At 43.4% G+C, this 12,554-nt stretch overlaps 1 protein-coding gene and 1 pseudogene across 6 annotated transcripts in view; both read left to right on the top strand.

The window, feature by feature from the left end:
• The window catches only part of EDA (ectodysplasin A), a 555,180-nt gene that overhangs the window by 199,499 nt on the left and 343,127 nt on the right, over positions 1-12,554 (top strand). The gene's annotated exons all lie outside the window — the stretch shown is intronic.
• On the top strand, positions 7,702-8,874 carry LOC118654022 (annotated as a pseudogene).

The raw sequence follows: 12,554 nt of genomic DNA, 5'->3' as shown, positions 1-12,554 counted from the left end.
TATAATATGCCTTTAATTTGGTTGCTTTTAGCATTTTCTTTTCATCAGTAGCTTAAAGAATTAGGTTATGGATGCCTTAGGTGGTTCTCTTTATTGCCTTGCTTGAGATTTGGTGACCTTGAATTTTCAGGTTTATCATTTTTAATAAATCAGTAAATTGTTGGCTAATTTTTTTGCCTTTATCTATTTCTGGGAGTCCCATGATCTGTTTTTATTTTTTTTAATTTTTAGTGACTTTTCTCTCTGTGCTTCATTTGAGGTGGTTTCTATTGTTTAGTCTTTAAGTTTACTGATCTTTTTCTGGAGTGTGTATTATGTTAATTCATTCTATAATTCATTCTATCATTCTTTTTAGTTTGGATATCATATTTTTAATTTCTAGAAGTTCTATTTAAAAAAAAAAATTCTATGAGGTCAGTAGTGATGCCCTCTATTTCTTTCCTGGTTCTACTAATTTGATTATTCTCTTTGTTTTGCTTTGTCAGTCTAGCTAAAGGTTTCTCAATTTTATAGAACTTTTGAAGTAACTAAATTCTAGTTTTATTGATTTTTCTCTATTTTTTTACTTATTTCATTGATCTCCTTTCTAATATTTATTTTCTTTTGCTTTTTTGTGTTTAGATTACTCATTTTTTTTCATTGTCTTAAGGTAGAAGGTTCTTGATTTGAGATCTTTTTTAATGGAGACACAGGTGTAAATTTTTCTCAAGCAATGTGATACTGCATCCCATAAATTTGGTATGTCATGTCTTCATTTTTATGCATCTCAAAATATTTTATAATTTCCATTGCAATTTCTTCATAGATCCATGGGTTATTTAGAAGTATATTGTTTAATTTACATATATTTGTAAATTTCCCAAATTTATTTGTTATTGATTTTTAGTTTTATTTCATTGTAGTCACAGAACATACTTTGTATGGTTTATGGCCTTTTAAATGTATTGAGGATTGTTTTATGGCCTGGCAGATGGTCTACAAATGTCTAACCGACATTCTGTGTATACTTGAGAAGAATGTATATTCTGCTCATCAGTTGGAGAGTCTCTTATGTCTGTTTGGTTGTTAGTTTTTTTAAGTGTTATTTATATATCTTTGTTTTGCCTAGTTGTTTTTATTTAAATATATTTTTATTGATTTCAGAGAGGAAGGGAGAGGGAGAGAGAGATAGAAACATAAATGATGAGAATCATTGATCGGTTGCCTCCTGCTCACCCCTTACTGGAGATCAAGCCTGCAACCCAGATATGTGCCCTTGATCAGAATTGAGTCCAGAACCCTTCAGTCCACAGGCTAACATTCTATCCACTGAGCCAAACCAGGTTGGGTCCTAGTTGTTTTAATCATTATTGAAAATGGGGTGTTGAAGTCACCAGCTATTATTGTTGAATTGCCTATTCCTTTGATTTTGTCAAATTTTGCTTCATGTATTTTAGGGCTTTGTTGTTAGCTATATACATGGTTTATAATTGTTATTCCTTCCTGATGGATTGACTCTTTCATTGTTATATAATGTAACTATTTTATGAGTAAATTTTTTTCTCTAGTAAATATTTTATCGTAGTAAGGCCACTTCAACCTTTCTTATGGTTGCTATTTTCATGATATGTCTTTTTCCATTCTTTTAATTTCAAGTAATTTATATCTTTCGCTCTAAAGTGTATGTCTACTAGACAGCATTTAGCTGAATCTTGTTTTTTAATACAATATGACAACCTCTGACTTTTGATTGGATTGATTAAACCATTCATATTTAATGTTATTGACATAGTTGGGCTTACATCTGTCACTTTACTTCTGGTTTTCTGTTTTGTGTCTTTTACCCCCTCTATATGTACTTTGATGCTTTCTTTTGCATTAAATGAATATTTTCTAATGTAACATTTTAATTATTTTTATTATTTTTCACTATATTTGTTTGAATTACATTCCTAATTGTTGCTATAGGGCTTACCATATACATCTTAATTTATCACAATCCAGTTCATAATTTTATTAACTTAACTAGAGGCCCAGTGCATGAAGTTCATGCATGGGGTGGGGAGGAGTCCCTCACCTAGGCCTGCGTCCTCTCGCAATCCGGGACCCCTCAGAGGATGTCGAGCCTAAACCAGCAGTCAGACATCCCTCTCACAATCAAGGATGCTGCATGCATCAGTGACCATACTTTTCATACAGGTGAAGGGCATCGTGCTATTGTGTGGGCAGCTACATTTTTTTTGCCCTAATTATAAAAAATAGTACATAACATGATCCTTCTGAGGCAGTAGTACCATTTTCCCCATCTTATGGGTGGAAAACTAAAGGACAAAGAAGTAATTGGCTTTGTCACACAGTTATAAGTGTCAGAATCAGGGCTGACCACAAAAGGTGCAAGCCTGTCATCGCTGCATCATCCTGTTTTTTTCAGTGTTAGAATAGCCTGGCCAGGTTTTTTGTTTGTTTTGTTTTGTTTTGTTTTGTTGTGTTTTGTTTTGTTTTGTTTTATTGCTTAAAGTATTACAAAGAGTAGTACATATGTCTCCTTTTTTATCCCCCTTGACCTTCCCCCGGCCTCCAATGGTTATGCTTATATGCATGCATACAAGTCCTTCCAGTTTTTAATTTTTAAATCTGAGAGACTTCCCAATATATAGGTTAGGGTCCCTTCCTGGCCAGCAATCAGGGCCAATCTGTGGGGCGACCAGCTGGCAGAGCGATGGGGGTGGGGGGAGGGAAACCCCTCTGGCGCCTGGTGGCCTGGCGCTGTCTTCTGGCCACTGCTACTGGTCTCTTCCCTCTGTGGGGCAACCCATGAACCAAGAGGTTGCCAGTTCGATTCCAAGTCAGGGCACATGCCCAGGTTGTGGGCTCAGTCCCCAGTGAGGGGCATGCAGGGGCCACCTGGTCAGTGTTTCTCTCTCATCGATGTTTCTGTCTCTCCCTTTCCCTCTATCTAAAAATCAATAAAAATATATTTAAATCTATATATATTTGGATCTCCTTACCTTTAGATCTCACTTAAAGTTTATTGAACTTCTTGTATGTGTAGTTTAATGTTTCTCACCAAATTTGGGAAGTTTTTAGCCATTACTTCTAATTTTCCTGCCGTTTTCTGTTTTCTCTCCTTCTGTTACTCTGTTACTTATGCTGCTGTATTTATTTGAGCCCTGAATTGCTCTGTGGCTCTGTTTTTCTTCATTTTCTCTGTTCTTTGGATTATATAATATGTCGATCTTTCTTCAAGTGTAATAATTCTTCTGCCTGTCAAATCTAGTATTGACTCCTCTAGTGATTTTTTTCCACTTCAATTATTGTATTTTTTCAACTCTAGAATTTTCATTTGGTTCTCTTTAAAAATAATTTCTATCTCTTAATTTAGATTAAAACATATATATACTTTTTGCTTTGAAGACTTTATTTGCTGAATCCAATGTGTGAGCCCTTTCAAATATAGTTTATATTGCCTACTCTGTTGTTCCTGTGTATGAGTTATACTTTACTGTTTCTTTGCATGTCTTATAATTATTTTGTTGAAAACTGGATATTTTAGATGATAAATTGTAGCATTATGAATACTGATGACAGCCCTCCCCTTCCAGGGATTGTTGTTGTTTATTTGGTATACTAGTTCATTGAAATCTATTTTCCTCACATTGTGAACCCTCAGACAGCACAAAGTTTGGTATGTGCACAGTTACCATGGGATGGCAGTGGTTTTAGCGGGGCCCCATTTCACTGTCTATTTCCCTGATCTTTCTGTTAAGGTGCCTATCTCCACTGGTATCGTAGTCAGCTGTTACTGCTGCTGGTTGCCATCTGGTTGTTTTATTGTTTTTTTAAAATGTGCTGGGGCACAGGGATGCCCACTCTCACCACTCCTGTTTGACACAGTACTGGAAGTATTAGCCATTGTAATTAGACAAGAAGAAATAAAAGGCATCCAAATTGGAAATGAAGAAGTAAAACTGTCCTTATTCGCAGATGACATGATATTATACATAAAAAACCCTAAAGACTCCATCATAAAACTATTAGACTTAATAAATGAATTTGACAATGTAGCAGGATACAAAATTAATGCCAAGAAATCTATGGCATTTCTATACACCAATAGTGAACTTACAGAAAGAGAGACTAAAAAAGCAATCCCATTTACCATCGCACCAAACAAATTAAAATACCTAGGAATAAACTTAACTAAAGAGGTAAAAGACCTCTATTCAGAAAACTACAGAACGTTGAAAAAAGAGATAGAGGAAGACATAAACAGATGGAAGAACATACCATGTTCTTGGATTGGTAGAATCAACATCATTAAAATGTCAATACTACCCAAAGCAATCTATAAATTCAACACACTCCCATTAAAATACCAACAGCATATTTCACAGACCTAGAACGAACTCTCCAAAAATTCATCTGGAATAAAAAAAAAAAAACAAAACCCGAATAGCTGCAGCGATCCTGAGAAAGAAGAACAAAGTAGGTGGGATGTCAAAACCAGATATCAAGCTGTATTACAAAGCCACTGTTCTCAAAACTGCCTGGAACTGGCACAAGAACAGACATATAGATCAATGGAATAGAATAGAGAGCCCAGAAATTGACCCGAACCAATATGCTCAATTAATATTTGACAAAGGAGACAAGAACATACAATGGAGTCAAGACAGTCTCTTCAATAAATGCTGTTGGGAAAAATGGATAGATACATGCAAGAAAATGAAACTAGACCACCAACTTACACCATACACAAAAATAAACTCAAAATGGATAAAGGACTTAAATGTAAGACAGGAAACCATAAAAATACTAGAGGAATCCAAAGGCAACAAAATCTCAGAAGTATGCCGAAGCAATTTCTTCACCGATACATCTCCTATGGCATTGGAAACTATAGAGAAAATAAACAAATGGGACTACATCAAAATAAGAAGCTTCTGCTCAGCAAAAGAAACCATCAACAAAACAACAAGAAAGCCCACTGCATGGGAGAACATATTTGCCAATGTAATCACTGATAAGGGTTTAATCTCCAACATTTACGGGGAACTCATACAACTTAACAAAAGGAAGATAAACAATCCAATCAAAAAATGGGCAAAGGACCTAAATAGACACTTTTCAAAAGAGGACATTCAGAAAGCCAAAAAACATATGAAAACATGCTCAAAGTCACTAATCATCCGAGAGATGAAAATCAAAACAACAATGAGGTAGTACTTCACACCTGTCAGAATGGCTATCATCAACAAATCAACAAACGACAAGTGCTGGGGAGGATGTGGAGAAAAAGGAACACTCGTGCACTGCTGGTGGAAATGCAGACTGGTGCAGCCACTATGGAAGACAGTATGGAGTTTCCTCAAAATGTTATAAATGGAACTCCCATTTGACCCAGTGATCCCACTGCTAGGAATTTAACCCAAGAAAACAGAAACACCAATCAGAAAGGATATATGCACCCCTATGTTTATAGCAGCACAATTCACCATAGCTAAGATCTGGAAACAGCCTAAGTGCCCATCAGCAGATGAATGGATTAGAAAACTGTGGTACATCTACACGATGGAATACTATCCTACCTAATAAAAGAGAAACATGGAAATTAGCATACATCTGCTACTCTTCCCATTGCAGGGCGATATGCAAATTAACTGCCAGCCAAGATGGCAGCCGGCAGCCAGGCAGCTTGAAACTTACATGAGGCTTCCTTGCTTCAGTGACGGAGGAAACCAACGTTCCCCGCCTGTGTTGCCGGCCTCTGAACTTGCAGTTTGAAATATAGTTACAAATATAGAAGCTAAAAAAAACCCCAGAAACCTGCTTTCAGCCGGCCGGGATCTCAGACCTGGAGTTGATACAGTGTTATGATTATAGAACACAAACAAACCAGTTACCTGCTTTCAGCAGCAGAGACCTCAGAGCTGGAGCCAGAGCTAAAGCTGGCTCAGAATAAAAAAAAAAGAAAAAAAGGAGCAGTTGGGAGCTTCAGTCACCCGCCAGGCTGAAAAGAGCCCTCAGCCCCTCACCCAGACTGGCCGGGCACCCCTGTGGGGACCCCCACCCTAAAGGGTGTGTGACCAGCTGCAAACAGCCATCATCCCCTCACCCAGGCTGGCCAGGCACCCCAGTGGGGACCCCCACCCTGATCCAGGACACCCTTCAGGGCAAACCAGCCGGCCCCCACCCATGCACCAGTCCTCTATCCTATATAGTAAAAGGGTAATATGCCTCCCAGCACCAGGAATCAGCGGAGCCGAGAGGCCTCCCGGCACCGGGATCAGCGTGACAGGGGGCAGGGACCAAACCCCCTGATCACCCTGCGGCACTGTTTGTGACAGGGGGCGGGGCCACAACCTCCCTATCCGCCCTGCTCTGTTCATGACAGGGGATGGCGCCCCAACCCCCTGATCAGCCCTGCTCTGTGCCTGATAGGGAGGAGCTCCCCAATCCCCTGATCGCCCTGTGGTTCTGTGTGTGACAGGGTGTGGCGCCCCAACCCCCTGATCGGCCCTGCTCTGTGTGTGACAGTGGGCGGCACCCCTGCCCCCTGATCGGCCCTACTCTGTGCCTGATAGGGGGGAGCTCCCCAACCCCCTGATCGCCCTGCAGCTGTGTGTGTTACAGGGGGCGGGGTCACAACCTCCCTATCCGCCCAGCTCTGTTCATGACAGGGGAAGGCGCCCCAACCCCCTGATCAGCCCTGCTCTGTGCCTTAAGGGGGAGCTCCCCAACCCCCTGATCACCCTGCGGCTCTGTTTGTGACAGGGTGCAGCGCCCCAACCCCCTGATCAGCCCTGCTCTGTGGGTGATAGAGGGCGGCGCCCCAACCAGCCCCCCCCCCCACGGGCCTTGCTCTGTGTGTGATGGGGTAGAGCCATAACCTCCCCATGGGCCCTGCCCTGAGTGTGACAGTGGCGGCGCCCCAACCTCCTGATCGGCCCTGCTCTGTGGGTGATAGTGGGTGGCGCCCCAACCCCCTGATCTGCACTGCTCTGTGTGTGACAGGAGGCGGTGCCCCAACTCCCCTATAGGCCCTACTCTGTGAGTGACAGGGGGCGGCTCCCCAACCCCCTTATTGACCCTGCTCTGTGCGTGACAGGGGGTGGCGCCACAACCTCCCCATCGACCCTGCCTTGAGTGTGACAGGGGGCGCTGCCCCAACCCCCCAATTGGCCCTACCCTGAGCGTGACTGAGGGTGGAATCACAGCCTCCCAATCCGCCCTGCTCTGTGCATCACAGGGGCGGCACCCCAAGTCCCCAATCGGCTCTGCTCTGAGCCTGACCAGGGGCTGCACCTAGGGATTGGGCCTGCCCTCTGCCACCCGGGAGCAGGCCTAAGCCAGCAGGTTGTTATCTCCAGAGGGGTCCCAGACTGCGAGAAGGCACAGGCCGGGCTGAGGGAACCCCCCTCTCCCCCAAGTGCACAAATTTTTGTGCACCGGGCCTCTAGTGCTGTTATAAAAAAGAAGGAATTTTTACCATTTGCAACAGCATGGATGGAACTGGAGAGCATTATGCTAAGTGAAATAAGCCAGTCAATGAAAGAAAAATACCATATGATCTCACTCATTTATGGATAATAAAGACCATTTATAAACTAATGAGCAAAAATAGATACAAGGCAACGGCACACTCAGGGCGGCGTGCCCGGGCCTGGATGTAGGTCCCCCAGGGCCTGTGTTCTCCACCTTCCAAGAGAAACGCGCATTGCCATGGTGCTGCGGGGCATCTTGGTGGTGGAGCTGGCAGGCCTGGCCTGTTCTGTGGGATCATCCTGAAGGACTTTGGGGTGCAGATGGTGCACGTGGACCGGCCGGGCGCCCTGGGCGATGTGAGCTGCTTGTCGTGGGGCAAGCACTCGCTGGCCTTGGACCTGAAGCGGCAGCGCGGAGCAGCCATGGTGCGGTGCCTGTGTGCCCTTGCGGACATGGTGCTGGAGCCCTTCGGCCATGGTGTCATGGAGAAGCTCCAGCTGGGCCCTGAGATCCTGCAGAAGGATAACCCCAGGCTCATCTATGCCAGGCTGAGCGGGTTTGGCCAGTCAGGAAGATTTGCGACGGCAGCAGGCCATGACATCAACTACTTGGCTCTGTCAGGTGTCCTGTCCAGACTTGGCAGCAGCGGTGAGAACCCCTGTGCTCCCCTGAACCTGCTGGCTGACTTTGGTGGTGGCGGCCCCATGTGCCCCCTGGGCATTGTGATGGCTCTCGTTCAACGCATGCGCTCCGGCAGAGGTCAGGTCATCCACACCAGCATGGTGGAAGGCACACCATATCTAAGTTCTTTTCTGTGGAAAACTAAAAACCTCAGGCTGTGGGAACAGCCTCGAGGGGAGAACCTGCTAGATGGTGGGGCCCCTTTCTACACAACGTACAGGACGGCCGACGGGGAGTTCATGGCTGTTGACGCGTTAGAACCCCAGTTCTACCAGCTGCTGGTCAAGGGTCTTGGGCTAAAATCCGATGAACTTCCCAATCAGGTGAGCATGGCTGACTGGCCAGAGATGAAGAAGAAATTTGTAGCTGTATTTGCCAAGAAGACAAAGGCGGAGTGGTGCCAGGTCTTTGATGGCACAGATGCCTGCGTGACTCCGGTTCTGACTTTCGAAGAGGTTGCCCGTCATGCTCATAACAAGGAGCGGGGCTCATTTATCACTGATAGGGAGCAGGGTGTGAGTCTCCCCGCCCCCCTGCGCCTCTGCTGTCAAATACTCCAGCTACTCCTTTTTTGGAAAGGGATCCACTGATAGGAGAACACACTGAAGAGATACTTAAAGAGTTTGGGTTCAGCCAGGAAGAGATCAATCAGCTTTACTCAGATAAAGTTATTGAAGGTAATAAGCTGAGAGCTAGTCTCTAAAGTCCCTCAGCGCAAGTGAGTCTGAATACTGCATATATAGAATGATACATACAGATGTGTGCATGGGAACATGAGCGGATAGGCCCGCAGCGTTCCAGCTATTCTGATTAAGAAACAGTAATGATCCATCCTGAAAATGGTTAACACCAAGTGGCTTTTGATTTAGGAATGTTTTTAATTTACCTATACTAAATTATGGCAATCTTTCTTCCTTGATAGATTATATTGATATTAAAACACTTAAATATTTATAATATACTTTAAATGAATTAATATAATTTTTTAATTAAATAAAGCTTTTTTGCCATAAAAAAAAAGATACAGAGGCAGAGCAGCATCGAACAGACTGTCAAACTACAGCGGGAAGGCTGGGGAGGGTTGGGGGGCGTGAAGGGGGTGTAAGAGATCAACCGAAGGACTTGTATGCATGCATATAAGCATAACCAATGGACATAAGACACTGGGGGGTAGGGGAGGCCGGGTGAATGTCAAGGGGAGAAAAAAAAAAAGGGAGACCTATGTAATACTCTTTGTAATACTTTAAGCAATAATAAATAAATAAATAAATAAATAAAACGTGCTGGGGCATAAATTTCTCCATCTTATACAATTAAATTCAGGCTTCTTTGTAGGAATAGTTTTGAGACTAGTAACTAAGATTTATTCTGACCCCAAAAGGCTGTATCTTTCCTTGGTTCTCTCTGTTAAGCTTCTAGCTGATGTCAAGCAGCAACCAGCCTCTTCTAAGTGCTCACCACCAAAATCTCCATTGTTTTCTACAGTGCTCTGAACCTTGAACTTCCTCATGTTCTGTTCCAAATAAAGTAAGGACAGAGGGCTGCATAACTCCTAGGATTCCTCTATGCAGTCTTCTATCCTTATGGCCTTTTTGTGCTCCTGGGGAAAAAGTCTACACCATTCCTCCAGAGCTGGAGGTTGAGACAGTGGCCTACTTTTCAATCAGTTATATCCCTGCTTTATTTATGGTGTGCTGGGTGCAAGTGGTAGTTTCTGAACTTCTTGGTTTTCCTCTTCTGGTGTGGAATCTCATAAGTTAGCTGAGATTAGGGCATTTAAGGCCCAGTATTATTGGTCTGCCATGCCTAGAGTAGAGCTTTGGCCCTAGAAGTGGTAGCTGGGTAGAAGAAAGTGGTCCCTGAGCTTTCAGCCATACCCACCCAAATTAAAGCTTCTGAATCACAGGGTTGGGGAGTCATTAATGTGGGCACCCTACAGAACCCCACATGATACTTTAATCCTACGTTGTCAGCTAGGGGACAGAGAGCCCTGTGTTGGTGGCTACAACTGACAGAGTAGAGTTTCTGTCAAAATGGGGAGCTCAAAGTGGGGGTGGTGGTAGGGGATGGATCACATCTTACATGCTGCAGAACCTCATTATGCTTACCAAAATTTAGAAAATGTTCTTGAAGAAATGTTTCTTCTTTTGCTGTGTAAACTTTTGATAATTTCCAGAGAATTTAGTAATTGTTCCCTTTTAAAAATATTTTCACCTAATATGGCTCTTTAACTTGTTTGAAAATTTGTTGAGCTCCTTATGCCACTATTTTAAGTCATTTCCCTATCCCTATTCCTTTCTAATGGTTTTATGCCCATCTTTGAATAGCTCCATCTCATGCATATGCAAATTTGGTAATCAGCCAAAGGCTCACCTCTTTGTAGGTCTTTGGATCTTATACTCTGTGCAGCTCCCTTGTCTACTGTACTCTCCTCCATAATTTCAAACCACATTGGCCCCTCTGAACTCTAATCTCTGCCTCTTCAGCTCTGTGAGACTACTGAGCTCTGTTTGAACTGCCTCTCCTTGCACTGTGGCTTAAAAACTGACTCCACACAATAAACTGGGGCAATAATTGCATTTACCCTGTTTATTTTCCTTTTGGGAGATCACAGTACTGTGCTACATGTTGTCTAAAATATTTTTTTTTAAATTACGTTTTCTGGTTGTTTAACAAAGGAGGGTAAATCTGGTCCCTTTTAGTCCATCTTGGCTATGTGCAAAATTTATGGTTTAGTGCTCTTCTGCTAATTTCCTTTGCATAGTGATTAAGAGCTAAAACTCTAGGTTTGAATTATGCCTCCAGTGGTTAAAGCAAGTCACTTAACTTTGCCTCATCTTCCTTTTCTACAAAGTAAAAATAATAAGAGTACCTCCCTTCTAGTGTTATGAGGATTAAATGAATTAATACTTGAGTATTTCTAATAGGATATGGTCCATAGGAAGCTGAATAAGTTCTACCTACTACCACTACCACCATCACTCTCATTATCACCACCACCAATATTACTACTAGTATCTTTATTTTGCATATATCAATGGGGAAATTGCCTAAGGCATCATTTGTGGTAGGGATATAGACAAGGACTTAACCATAATATCTACTAGTTACTACTAAATATCTATGTCAGTGATGGCGAACCTTTTGAGCTCGGTGTGTCAGCATTTTGAAAAACCCTAACTTAACTCTGGGGCCATGTCACATATAGAAATTTTTTGATATTTGCAACCATAGTAAAACAAAGATTTATATTTTTGATATTTATTTTATATATTTAAATGCCATTTAACAAAAAAAAATCAACCAAAAAAATGAGTTCGCATGTCACCTCTGACATGCGTGCCATAGGTTTGCCATCACTAATCTATATCTATAATAATAAAAGCGTAATTTGCTAATTAGACATGACAGCCAAACAGTCTTCCAGTTGTCATCCCAGACATCTTTCCAGACGACCTTCTGGATGAAACAGCAGTGGTGGGGGCTGAGGCAGAGGCGGTTAGGGGTGATCAGGTAGGCAGGTGGGTGGTTAGGGGGGATGAGGCAGGCAGGGGAGTGGTTAGGGGCTATGAGGCAGACAGGCAGGAGAGCAGTTAGGATCCAGCCATTCTGGATTGTGAGAGGGATGCCCGACTGTCGGTTTAGACCCAATCCTGTAGGGATCCCTGTGGGATCAGTCCTTGATCGGCAGTCATACATCCCTGAGGGGTCCCGGATTGCGAGAGGGTTCAGGCTGGGCTGAGGAACCTCCCGCTGTGCACGAATTTCATGCACCGGGCCTCTAGTGTATCCTATTTAATAAAAGAGAAACATGGTAATTGGCGTACGACCGCTACCCTTCCCATTGGCTAATCAGGGCGATATGCAAATTAACTGTCAGCCAAGATGGCAGCTGGCAGCCAGGCAGCTTGGAACTAACATGAGGCTTGCTTGCTTCAGTGACGGAGGACTCCAACGTTCCCCGCCTGCCGCTGCAGGCCTCTGAGCTGGCAGTTTGAAACATAGTTACAAAAATAGAAGCTAAACAAACCCCAGAAACCAGCTTTCAGCTAGCCGTGATCTCAGACCTGGAGTTAATACAGAGTTTCGATTGTAGAACCTAAACAAACCAGATACCTGCTTTCAGGAGCGGAGGCCTAAGAGCTGGAGCCTCAGAGCTAAAGCTGGCTCAGAATAAAAAAAAAAGAAAAAGAAAAAAAGGAGCAGTTGGGAGCTTCAGTCCCAGCCTGAAAACAGCCCTCAGCCCCTCACCCAGACTGGCCAGGCACCCCAGTGGGGACCCCCACCCTGAAGGGTGTGTGACCAGCTGCAAACAGCCATCATCCCCTCACCCAGGCTGGCCAGGCACCCCAGTGGGGACCCCCACCCTGATCCGGGACACCCTTCAGGGCAAACCAGCCAGCCCCCAC

The sequence above is a fragment of the Myotis myotis genome, unplaced genomic scaffold (assembly GCF_014108235.1).
Source record: "Myotis myotis isolate mMyoMyo1 unplaced genomic scaffold, mMyoMyo1.p scaffold_m19_p_4, whole genome shotgun sequence".
NCBI lineage: Eukaryota > Metazoa > Chordata > Mammalia > Chiroptera > Vespertilionidae > Myotis > Myotis myotis.
Note: the sequence above shows the minus strand (reverse complement) of the source record. Positions and strands in the feature narration are given on the sequence as shown.